The sequence below is a fragment of the Panthera leo genome, chromosome F2 (assembly GCF_018350215.1).
Source record: "Panthera leo isolate Ple1 chromosome F2, P.leo_Ple1_pat1.1, whole genome shotgun sequence".
NCBI classification, from domain to species: Eukaryota; Metazoa; Chordata; class Mammalia; order Carnivora; family Felidae; genus Panthera; species Panthera leo.
In genome coordinates, this window is record NC_056695.1 from 82,810,884 (window position 1) to 82,823,339 (window position 12,456).

Below are 12,456 nucleotides of genomic sequence, written 5' to 3' on the forward strand. Positions count from 1 at the left end.
TTAAGGGGGTTTAGTTGGTCCCGGGGCCCCAGCGGACCTCCTCTGCTTCTGCTTGTCGTCGGTTCCGGGGTGTCCGCTGATGCTGGTCTGGCCGAGATCTCGTGGCGGCGGTGTCCTTCACCGCCTGTGTCGCTGCTTGACACAGGCCCCCGCTGGACCCGAGTGACTCCACCTTGCTGTCTGCAGCACCCCACCCTGGTGCCTGTGCCACGGTTTACTCGTTAGCCAAAGTAAGACATCTCGGAGGCTCTTCCCTCACCTCCAGGCTCTCTCAGAACTTCTTCCTAGATATTCTTGATTCTGGCTCTTCCTGTCCATCCCTTCCACCACATAGCCTGTCTCTGGGATTATAGCAGTTGCCCCTCACCGGCTTGGCTCTGTTGTAGCCCCTTGCCCCCCTTCTTCTCATCTTAGAGTGATTGATCTGAAATGCAAATCTGATTCTTGTACTTTGCTTCTTGAAACTTCCTCATGGACTTCTGAATAACACTCACCTGTCTGTGCAGACTAGTTCCCATCCTGTGCCCCTTCAGTTGACCCCTGAGCACTTTTCCATGTGTGTGTTATGCCGCCGCCATACTTAACTCTTGTGTGGTGGTGGAAGGGAGAGAACAAACCTTCCCCCACCCCTTCTGAGCTCTGTGACCTTGGGCAAATTCTCATCAACAGAGCGGCTGAGAAAGAAGGACAGAGAGATACGGGAATGTCCGGCTCTCCAGATGCCCAGGGGAGAGGGTCCCGTGGAGCAGGCACCCTGTTAGGGCAGGTATAAAAAGGTCCGACGGGGGATGTTGGATTCTGGGCTGTGTCCTTCCTTGGCAGCTGTGACAGACAAAGCACATTGGTGCTGGCGGAGAGCACGTGGGAGGTGGGGTCATGGAGATAAGGCCCGCAGACAAGTCTTCAAGGAAGTTTCTGTGTGAAGTAGAGGAGAGTGTGGGGGAGGTGGAGGGATGGGAGTTGGCTTGAATAGGGAGGTCCGCGGAAGTCCAGGAGGATTCGGACCTGGGCAGAGGAGTAACTGACGACTTCAAGGTCCCTGCAGAGAGAAGGGGGCGGGGCTGCAGAGTGGAGGTGGTTGCACTGAGTGCAGAGTGGCTTGAAGAGGCCTGTGTCTTCTCCACGCTCAGCCCCAACTTGCCATGCCAGGATTCCCTGAGGCCTGGGCCTTTCTTTGATAGGACCATTATGGTTTTGTTGACTTTGCGTGATATGCTGTGTAAGCTTCACCTCCCCCACCCCCCTACCCAGAACCTCTTCCTGTTTTGAAGGAAGGGAGGATGGTGTGGATGCAAGGGACTCCCTGGGAGCCTCCAGGCCTCAGATGAAGGCTCAGTCTCCTGCAGAGCCCTCCCGTTGTACAGGTAGGTTTCAATGTCCCTCCTTGTGCATCAGGGCCGGGGGCAGAGCCTTGCCATGGCTGATGAACCTCCTGACACACCCATATGCGCCGCTGAGTGACGGTCTCTTCCATCACACCAGCTCCCCGACAAGCTCAGAGTCTCCTGGGCTACCTTCGGTCAGGAAGTGCCAGGAACCCAGTTACTGAGCACTTCCTGAGAGTCAGGCATGAGGTTCAGTTCCAAGAACATGGGGGGGAAGGACATGTCAAACGTTAGAACAGAGTGAAAAGATAGGAGAGTGACAAGGTGACCACAGAAGACCTCTAAGGAGGTAACGTTTCAATTGCAGTCTGAGTTACAAAAAGGGAGTGAGCTACCTAAGATCTGGTGGAAGACCCTTCCAGATACAAGGAACAGCTAATGCAAAGTGGGACCGACGCTGAAGACGGACACATGCTAGACCAGAGGTTGGCAGGGTGGTGGTGGTTTTTTTCTGTGAAAAGCTGGATAGTAAATACTTTAGGCTTTGCAGGCATGTGGTCTCCGAGGCAGCTTCTAAGTCTGCGACTTTGTGGGAAGGGAGCCACAGACAGTACAAATGCGAGTGTTCTCTTTCAACAAAACCTTATTCGTCGATGTTGAAATTTGAGTTTCATATCATTTTCATGTGTCAAGAAATACTTTTTCCCCAGTTATTAAAAGATGTAAAAGTAAGTCTTAGCTCATGGGCCGTATAAAACCAGATGGCAGGAAGTAGTATGCCAGCCCTGTGCTAGACACCAAAAGTGCTGTGTCAACTCGCTGAATCCTCCTCAGGACATTGTGAAGAAAGGACTATTATCATTCCATTTATGGGTAAGAAAACTGAGGAAAAGAGGTCGAGAAACTTGACCGGTCTCCTCAGCTTCCCACTGCTTCAAACCCAGAGTTTGAGTCTGGTTCCTGAACTCAGCTCCCAGCCACTGTGGTCTCTGGAGCTGGAGGTTTCCGAGGTGTAGGAAGCAGGAAGCAGGAAGCAGGAAGCAGGAAGCAGGAAGCAGGTGGAGACTGGAAGGTGGAGAGGGAGGCGTGCAAGGAGATGGCGAGGCCAGCAGGGGCCAGACCACGTAGGGTGTAGAGGCCAGGATAAAACTTTGGGAATGGGTACTTTTTTTCACATCAAACTTTATTGAGGTATAACTTACATATAATAAAACATCTATTTTAAGTGTGGTCTGCTGGGTTTTGGTAGATGTACACATCTTTGTAAATCCACCATAGTCCAGATGTACAACATCCTCCCACCCTCAGAAGTTCCCTCATTCCCCTGTGGCCAGTCCTCCCTCCACTGGGCCCCAGGCAACTACTGATCTGCTGTTTCTGTAGATTCAGTGTCCCTTTTCTAGAATTCACGTAAATGGAATGCCATGGAGTGAACACTTTGTGTTTGACTTCCTTCACCAGGCATAATGTTTTGGAAATCGAGGTGGTACAGGTATCAGTAGGTCACTCTTTGCTGCGCGGTTCCATCGAATTGACATACCATTATTTGGGCTATAGGTACGTCTGTCGATGAGCATTTCGTTTCTCTCCAGTTTGGGGCTATTGTGAATAAAGCTGCTGTGAATATTCATGTATACAAGTCTATATGTGGATGTATGTTTATTTCTCTTGCTGAAATGATAGAAATGATGGGTCGAAGTGTATAAGTAACTACATAAGAAAGTGCCAAATTATTTACCAAAACGTTTGCTATCATTTTATGTTCCCAGTTGTTCCTTGTTCTCAATTCAGTGTTGCCATCCTCTTAAAGTTTAGCCATTTTCATGGATGTGAGATGGTAACTCGCTGAAACTTTAATTTACATTTCCCCAATGACCATGGTGTTGAGTATCTTTTCAAATGTGCTTATTTTACTGGCCATTTGTATATCTTCTTTTGTGAAGTGTCTGTTCAAATCTTTTGCCCTTACAATATGGATCATTTATCTCATCAAGTTTTAAGAATTCTTTACATATTCAGGATGCGAGTTCTTTGCCATATATACATATATATGTACATATATACATATACATATACATATATATATATGTATATGTGTATGTTGCAAATTTGTTCTCACAGTCTATGGCTTGCCTTTTAATTTTCTTACCAGTATCTTAAGCAGGGGACACTTTTAATTTTGATGAAGTCCAGTTTGTCAGTGTTTTTTCCTTTATGGTGTGAGTAGAGGTAAAGGGTCGTAGTTTTCCACATGTATATGCTGCCATTCTAGCACCATGTTTTGAAGACCATCCTCTCCCCATTGTGTTACCTTAAGATCTTTGTTAAAAATCAATTGAGATGGGAATGCAAGCTGGTGCAGCCACTCTGGAAAACAGTATGGAGGTTCCTCAAAAAACTAAAAATAGAACTACCCTATGACCCAGCAATTGCACTACTAGGCATTTATCCATGGGATGCAGGTGTGCTGTTTCAAAGGGACACATGCACCCCAGTGTTTACAGCAGCACTATCGACAAGAGCCAAAGTATGGAAAGAGCCCAAATGTCCGTCGATGGATGAATGGATAAAGAAGATGTGGTTTATGTATACAATGGAGTATCACTCGGCAATCAAAAAGAATGACATCTTGCCATTTGCAACTACGTGGATGGAACGGGAGGGTATTATGCTAAGTGAAATTAGTCAGAGAAAGACAAATATCATATGACTTCACTCATGAAGACTTTAAGAGACAAAACAGATGAACATAAGTGAAGGGAATAAAAATAATATAAAAACAGGGATGGGGACAAAGCATAAGAGACTCTTAAATATGGAGAACAGAGGGTTACTGGAGGGGTTGTGGGAGGGGGGATGGGCTAAATGGGGGAGGGGCATTAAGGAATCTACTCCTGAAGTCATTGTTGCACTATATGCTAACTAATTTGGATGTAAATTAAAAAAATAAAATAAAATTAATTTAAAAAAATCAATTGAGGGGCACCTGGGTGGCTAAGTTGACCATCGGTTCTTGATTTCAGCTCAGGTCATGATCTCATGGTTGGGAGATCGAGCCCCACCTCGGGCTGGGTGCTGACAGCAAAGAGCCCACTTGGGATTCTCTCGCTCTTTGTCTCTCTCTCTCTCTGTCTGACCCTCCCCTGCTCTCTCGCTCGCTTGCTGTCTCTCAAAATAAATAAATATTAAAAAAAAAATCAACTGACAGTTTTTTCGTGGGTGTATTTTCAGGAATTTTCTATGTTGTTCATTGATCCTATACTAATATCCCACAGACCTGATTATTAGAGCTTTATAATAATTCTTGAGATCAAGTAGTGTAAGTTGTCCAACTTGTCTTCTCTCTTTTTTATTTGAGAGAGAGAGTGAGCGAGCATGAATGGGGAAGAGGGGCAGAGGGAGAGAGAGAGAAAGAGAGAATCTTAAGCAGGCTCCATGCTCAGTGCAGAGCTTGATGTGGGGCCCAATCCCACGACCCTGGGATCATGACCTGAGCTGAAATCAAGAGTCGGATGCTCAACCAACTGAGCCCCCCGGGCGCCCAGCTTCTTCTCTTTTCCAAGTCATTTTGGCTCTTCAAGATATTAAGCAGTTCTATATAAATTTTAGAATTAGCTTGTCAGTTTTTCCAAATGGCTCTCTGAGATTTTGATTGGGATTGTATTGAAGCTTTAGATCTATTTTGGGGAGAATTGATATTTTAACAATATAGAAAATAGTATATTTCTACATTTATTTAGTTCTCGGTTGTTAACCATAAAAGTAAAAATGCCATTTATTTTGCCAGCAAAAATGCGTTTGTGTATAGCAGAGAATTGCAATCTGGGACAAGCAAGCCACAGGCAAGTGTACACAAGGAAGGGGAGGAATAGAGCAAAGCAGAGGACCGCCGTTTTATAGAGGAGAGGGGGGTTGGAGCAAACTGGGGGTTGTAAGTATACTGGCTTATCATTGGCTGGGCTGTTGCTGCAGGAGAATGAAATCTTCCTGCTAGGGTAGTAAAGCAGTAAGGCTGGGCACGGTTTGTCTCCTCCTAAGAGATGTGCAATTGACGAGGAGTGGGGCGGGGTCAGCGAGGGCTCCCCCTGCTGGCCTCCCGACTGCCTTCTCATTACTGATCCTCACATCCCCTTTTGATTAAAATCTCTCTTTGCAGGCGTCACTAATCAAGAGGCAGGTTCTCCACATTTGCTGGTTTTGCCCCTTAGTACCAGGGAAGACTTTTCCTGATCGTCATGTCCTATGTGAGAAGGAAACTGCACAGCATTTCACTTAAGGCCACATTTGAGTAACAAAGAAGGTTAGGACAGAGAACCCAAAGGTACTTCCCATCTGTCTTCCATATATATATTTTTTTATTAAAAAATTTGTTTAAGTTTATTTATTTATTTTGAGAGAGAGTTAGAGCAGAGGAGGGGCGGAGAGACAGGGAGAGAGAGAGAATCCCAAGCGGGCTTCACACCATCAGCACGGAGCCTGATGTGGGGCTCAAACTCATGAACCGTGAGCTCATGACCTGAGCCTTACACAACTGAGCCACCCAGGCGCCCCCATATTTTTCTAAGTTTTTTTTTCTAATGTTTATTTATTTTTGAGAGAGAGACAGAGTGCAAGCAGGGGAGGAGTAGAGAGAGAGGGAGACACAGAATCCAAAACAGGCTCCAGGCTCCAAGGTGTGAGCATGGAGCCCGAAGTGGGGGCTCGAACTCATGAACCGCGAGATCATGACCTGAGCCGAAGTCGGACACCCAACAGACTGAGCCACCCAGGCGCCCCCACATCTTCTTTATCCATTCATCCATCAATGGACATTTGGGCTCTTTCCATACTTTGGCTATTGGTGATAGCACTGTTCTAAACATTGGGGTGCATGTGTCCCTTCGAAACAGCATACCTGTATCCCTTGGGTAAATACCTAGTAGTGCAATTGCTGGGTCATAGGGTAGTTCTATTTTTAGTTTTTTGAGGAACCTCCAGACTGTTTTCCAGAGTGGCTGCACCAGCTTGCATTGCCACCAACAATGCAAAAGAGATCCTCTTTCTCCACATCCTCGCATCCTTGCCAACATCTGTTGTTGCCTGAGTTGTTAATGTTAGCCATTCTGACAGGTGTGAGGTGGTATCATCTCATTGTGGTTTTGATTTCTATTTTCCTGATGACGAGTGATGATAAGCATTTTTTCATGTGTCGGTTGGCCATCTGGATGTCTTCCTTGGAGAAGTGTCTATTCATGTCTTTTGCCCATTTCTTCACTGGATTGTTTTTTGGGTGCTGAGTTTGACAAGTTCTTTCTAGATTTTGGATACTAACCCTTTATCTGATATGTCGTTTGCAAATGTCTTCTCCCATTGTGTCGGTTGCCTTTTAGTTTTGCTGATTGTTTCCTTTGCTGTGCAGAAGCTTTTTATTTTGATGAGGTCCCAATAGTTCATTTTTGCTTCTGTTTCCCTTGCTTCCAGAGACGTGTTGAGTAAGTTGCTGTGGCCAAAATCAAAGAAGTTTTTGCCTGCTTTCTCCTTGAGGATTTTGATGGTTTCCTGTCTTGCATTTAGGCCTTTCATCCATTTTGAGTTTATTTTTGTGTCTGGTGTAAGAAAGTGGTCCAGGTTCATTCTTCTGCATGTTGCTGTCCAGTTTTCCCAGCACCACTTGCTGAAGAGACTGTCCTTATTCTATTGGATATTCTTTACTGCTTCGTCAAAGATTAGTTGGCCATATGTTTGTGAGTCCATTTCTGGGTTCTCTATTCTGTTCCATTGATCTGAGTGTCTGTTTTTGTGCCAAAAATGTTTATTTATTTTTGAGAGAAAGAGAGAGAGACAGAGTGAGAGTGGGGGATGGGCAGAGAGAGAGAAAGAGGGAGACACAATCTGAACCAGGCTTCAGGCTCTGAGCTGTCAGCACAGAGCCCAATGCGGGGCTCGAATTCCCAAACCGCAAGATCATGACCTGAGCCGAAGTCGGATGCTTAACTGACTGAGCCACCCAGGTGACCCCACCCCCCACTTTTTTTTAGTGTTTATTTTGAGAGAGAGCAAGTGCGCGTGCACATCCCAACACAGAGCTCAATCCCACGAACTGTGAGATCGTGACCTGAGCCGAAATCAAGAGTCTGACGCTTAACCGACTGAGACCCCCAGATGCCCCTGGAGGTCTCCACCTAGACCTTCATGAAGGCAGAGGAGCACACTGAGGAACTAACCAGGTGCATTTGAGAAGGTGCAGTGGCGGTATAAACATGAAGCGATAGCTGATGAATTTTGTGCAAAACAGCAAAACTTCAAAGATGGTTTAAAACAGAATTGTTATCTCAAAAGAATTGTTTGGAACCAAACGTGTTACAGATCAGATAGTATAGCCTATAGGGTTACAAATTCAGAGACGTGAATTTGAATAAGAATCCAAAGTCAGTTAATATTTCAGTTGAAAGAAGACTTTTGTGAATTCTGAACCTTCTAGCCCTTCAGAAAAAGCAAGTGAAAAATTAATTTCTCATGGGATCACGATGAGGTTGTTTCTGAAGGGCCATAATCATCGAAGTTTCCCCCTTTCCCAAGGGCTTGGGAAATGCAGACAAGGGCATTGTCTTTCCATGAAAAAGAGATAAGAAACAACAGGGAGAAAAAGGCACAGAGGCCTAGTCTGGACGTCTTAGGAAAGCTGTCTCTTCAGATGCCGTCTGCCTCAGTTTGGGGGGGTCTTTATTCCAGGTGACCAGATGTGCAGGGCTAGGCAGGCCCTGGTGCTTTCTTTAGATGTATCACGTGAATCCGAGAGTCTCTTCCGAAGACTTTGGTGAACAAAGGGTGGTTACAGGACCTGATAAGGGCCTTTTCAGAGAAGTTAGAGTCTAAAATGTTCAGGTTACAAGGTGTGATGCTCCAGGCCATTGTCTCCTGGGAATGCACGGTGAAGAGGTTATCAAAGCATGGTTACTTCTTTTTTTTTTTTTTTTAAGATTTTATTCATTTTTGTTTAAGCAGTTTCTACACCCAGTGTGGGGCTCAAACTCATAACCCCGAGATCAAGAGTCACATGCTCTACCAACTGAACCAGCGAGGCTCCCCAAAGCATGGTTGCTTTTATTAGAAGCAATTATAGCTTTACAATATTGAAATACATCTTCTTTTTTCAACTGTCAGTCAAAGGAGGGAGAAGCCAAGTGCACTGGATGTCTTATGACTACCTCAAAGGCTAAAAATTTGTGAGTTTCCAAGGGAGTGAATCTGAGGTTTAGAAGGACTAATGGCAATGCTTTTAGCCAAGGTACTTGGAGGGTCCCTACCAACGGTGCTAGTTGAGTTTCAATGCCACAGTTAGTACATCCAGCCAACTCTGAGGATTGAAGGTGGGGTACAAACTGAATGTGTTGTTGGACTGGCCAGTGAAATGAGTTCCCTGATGACTGCAAAGTTCAAGAGGAGATCCCTGGGTAGGGATAATCTTTTCTAATAGAATGTAATTTTTTTTTTAATGTTTATTTATTGTTGAGAGAGACAGAGCATGAGCAGGGGAGGAACAGAGAGAGAGGGAGACACAGAATCCGAAACAGGCTCCAGGCTCTGAGCTGCCAGCACAGAGCCCGACGCGAGGCTCGAACTCACGGACCGTGAGATCATGACCTGAGCCGAAGTCGGACGCTTAACCCACCAAGCCACCCCGGCGCCCCCAGGCGCTCCCTTTTCTAATGGAATTTTAGCCACAGAAGAAGCATTGGCCCGTCCAGAAAAGAAAGCTTTGGTCCAGTGAGAAACCATACAAACCATGACTAAAACATATATATCTATACCTGTGAGATGGGAAAGCTGTGTGAAATCCACTTGTGTGAACAGATTTCCCTGGATTACACTTTGGATTGGTGGGAAAGCAAGGTAGACGCTATGGGCACCCTTTCTTCTCTTTCTCCACAAATAGTGGTTCATGAATGCTACCATTCTGTCAGTAGACCATGATTTAATGCACGTATGGAGGGAGGTAGTGCGAACTTTAGAATTTCTGGGAAGGCTGGATTGTTATTTGGTTCAAACCAGAGTTCTCTTCTTGTTGAGCCAGTAATTACTAGATTTCCAATACTGTTTTTCATCTCTGGGGCCAATTCTTGGCTATCTCTTATCAACTTTTCCAAATCATCATTTGGGAGAACATCCTTTTGGACCATGACAAAGGTTTTGACCATTGGTTTCCTTGAAAGCAGCATTTTTTCTATGGAAAATGTTTCTGGTTTTGTCATGGATGAAGATACAAGCTAGAGTAAGCTGCAGAGCTCAGGCTGTCGTGTTGGAGTGGCCAGAGGTCAAGGTGCCGTCTCAGTGACTTCAAGAGGGTGCAGTAGTATACCCAGCACCATATTTACCATTTTCATCCTTCATCGTTTTAACATTTAAAAAAATGTTTCTTAATTTTTGAGAGAGAGACAGAGACAAAGACAGAAAGAGACAGAGCGCGAGCAGGGGAGGGGCAGAGAGAGAGGGAGACTCAGAATCCGAAGCAGGCTCCGGACTCTGAGCTGTCAGCACGGAGCCCCTTGTGGGGCTCGAACCCACAGACCAGACTGCAAGATCACGACCTGAGCCAAAGTCAGATGCTCAACCGACTGAGCCACCGACGCCCCGTTTTTTTGTTTTTTTTTTTTAAGATTAAAAAAAAATTTTTAAATACTCTCTACACCCAACGTGGGGCTTGAACCTATGACCTTAAGATCAAGAGTCACATGGTCCACTGACTGAGCCAGCCAGTCCCATTTTCATCCTTTAAGAACCATTAGTAGACTATGAAACATCTGTATTGGCTAAAGGAGTTTCCCGCAAATTGTCATGGGGGTCAGAAGGTGATCTGTCAGCATTAAGCAGTCATGAGGGGTTTTGTCTGGGTCCAAATGTAGTCTTTGCTTCAAGATCAGATGCCCAAAGTTTTGAACCCGAGTTTGAGCAAATTGAAGGTTTTTTGTGGGGTTCAGGGAGACTATGTCTCTCCCTCTCTCTCTTTTTGTTTTAATTTGGAGATTGAACAACATTATTTTATTTTACTTATTTATTTTTTAAAATAATTTACATCCAAATTAGTATATAGTGCAACAATGATTTCAGGAGTGGATTTCTTAATGCCCCTTACCCAATTAGCCCATCTCTCCTCCCACAACCCCTCCAGTAACCCTCTGTTCTCCATATTTATGAGTCTCTTATGTTTTATCCCCCTCCCTGTTTTTATATTCTTTTTGTTTCCCTTCTTTTATGTTCCTCTGTTTTGTCTCTTAAAGTCTTCATGAGTGAAGTCATATGATATTTGTCTTTCTCTAATTTCACTTAGCATAATACCCTCCCGTTCCATCCACGTAGTTGCAAATGGCAAGATGTCATTCTTTTTGATTGCCGAGTGATACTCCATTGTATACATAAACCACATCTTCTTTATCCATTCATCCATCGATGGACATTTGGGCTCTTTCCATACTTTGGCTCTTGTCGATAGTGCTGCTGTAAACACTGGGGTGCATGTGTCCCTTTGAAACAGCACACCTGCATCCCGTGGATAAATGCCTAGTAGTGCAATTGCTGGGTCATAGGGTAGTTCTATTTTTAGTTTTTTGAGGAACCTCCATACTGTTTTCCAAAATGGCTGCGCCAGCTTGCATTCCCACTTTATGTCTCTTTAAGGCCAAAAGTTTTAACATGTGGATGCTGTCTCCTGTGAAGTGGCAGGAGGAGGGGAGCAGAGAAGCAAATCATCTACATATTGCGACAAAGTAGAGCCTGCAGAAAACTTGCTGTCATCCAAATTGGCTTTTAAGGTTTGTGAAAAGTAAGAAGTCTCTGTAGGCCTAGGGCATTACTGTCCAGGCAGATTCCTGTTCTTCCCAAGTGAAGGGAAACAGATTCTGGCTGGCTATCCTTATCGGCTGGAAAACTAAATGTACTCTTGGGTCAATTACAGTGAAAAATTTGCTTTCATTGGGAATGGACGTTAGCACATGTGGGTTAGGAACAAGAGGGTGTTGAGGGATAACAGTGTTATTTATTGCTGGGAGGTTCTGGACAAACTTCCCTTCTGTGGCCATTGGGTTTTCTTACAGGTAAAATGGTATTACAGGGACTAGTGCAGGGGATGATGGGGCCCTAAGCCTCCTAACCTGTTATGGGCTTGATGCCTTCCAGGGCTTACCTATAGGTATTAATTCTGGGGAGAGGGTTTGAGGTGACCTATTTTTTTTTTAACATTTATTTATTTATTTATTTATTTATTTGAGAGAGAGAGAGAGAGAGAGAGAGAGAGAGAGAGAGAGAGAAAATGCATGAGTGCAAGAGGGGCAAAGAGAGAGGGAGACACAGAATCTGAAGCAGGCTCCAGGCTCTGAGCTGTCAGCACAGAACCCCACGCGGGGCTCGAGCTCACAAGCCGTGAGATCATGACCCAAAGCCCCCCAACACCCCTTGAGGGATCCATTGGAATCTTGAGGGGAGGTGCCTTGTGGATTCTGCCAATATCAGTTGAGGATTTTGCCCATAAACAGAGTGGCAGTGAGAGTCAGAAACAGAAAATAAAAGACAGCAAAGCGTGATTTAACTGCCCTGGTTGGCTATTTTGATTACTGTTGTAAAATCCTAGAATTATTTCCCTCCTTTGTGAGAAAAAAATTCTGGCGTGATACTTTTCTAAGACCTCAATCCAATAACTGAATAGGTTGGAAGAACTAAGGAGAAAAGGGTAGGTGTCTCTCAGAGGCCTAGACAGAGAGTGGGCTCAGAGACAGGTTTATTAGAAGTTTCTTAGAGACCCCCACTGTCTGAGCTGTTTGAGTACCTCAAGGCAGGTAGCCGGGCACCAGGATTGTAGCTGTGCTGTCCGTTAGGACAGAAACATTCATTCCTGATCTATGGAGTGGTTTCTCCAAGCTGATCACAAGAGGGAGGGCTGTGAAGAGCCTTGTAGTCCCTCAGAGCCCCACCATGGGGAATGAGGACTTTGCAAAGGCTGGCGAGAGGGCTGAGGGCACCTGGAGTGCTCTGCCGGTGTCCTGGCACTCTGCGGTGACAACAGAGACTTGAGGGGTTTGGTTTGTTCCGGGAGCTTCTTTCCCAGAGTTGAAAATTAAGAATTTTATTGGTCTTTCTTTTATGTGACTCATCTAGCATA

General features: G+C 45.1%; 1 protein-coding gene across 4 annotated transcripts in view; it reads left to right on the forward strand.

Moving 5' to 3' along the window:
- The window catches only part of PPP1R16A (protein phosphatase 1 regulatory subunit 16A), a 40,583-nt gene that overhangs the window by 1,990 nt on the left and 26,137 nt on the right, over nt 1–12,456 (forward strand). Inside the window, exon 2 of one of the 4 annotated variants that reach the window (XM_042923999.1) lies at nt 10,980–11,113. The exons of 2 other annotated variants lie outside the window; for them this stretch is intronic. The gene's annotated coding sequence lies outside the window, so the exon portion shown is untranslated. Of the gene's footprint in view, nt 1–1,106; nt 1,365–10,979; nt 11,114–12,456 lie in introns of those variants that run through there. One more of the 4 variants, XM_042924000.1, reaches the window with a different exon arrangement.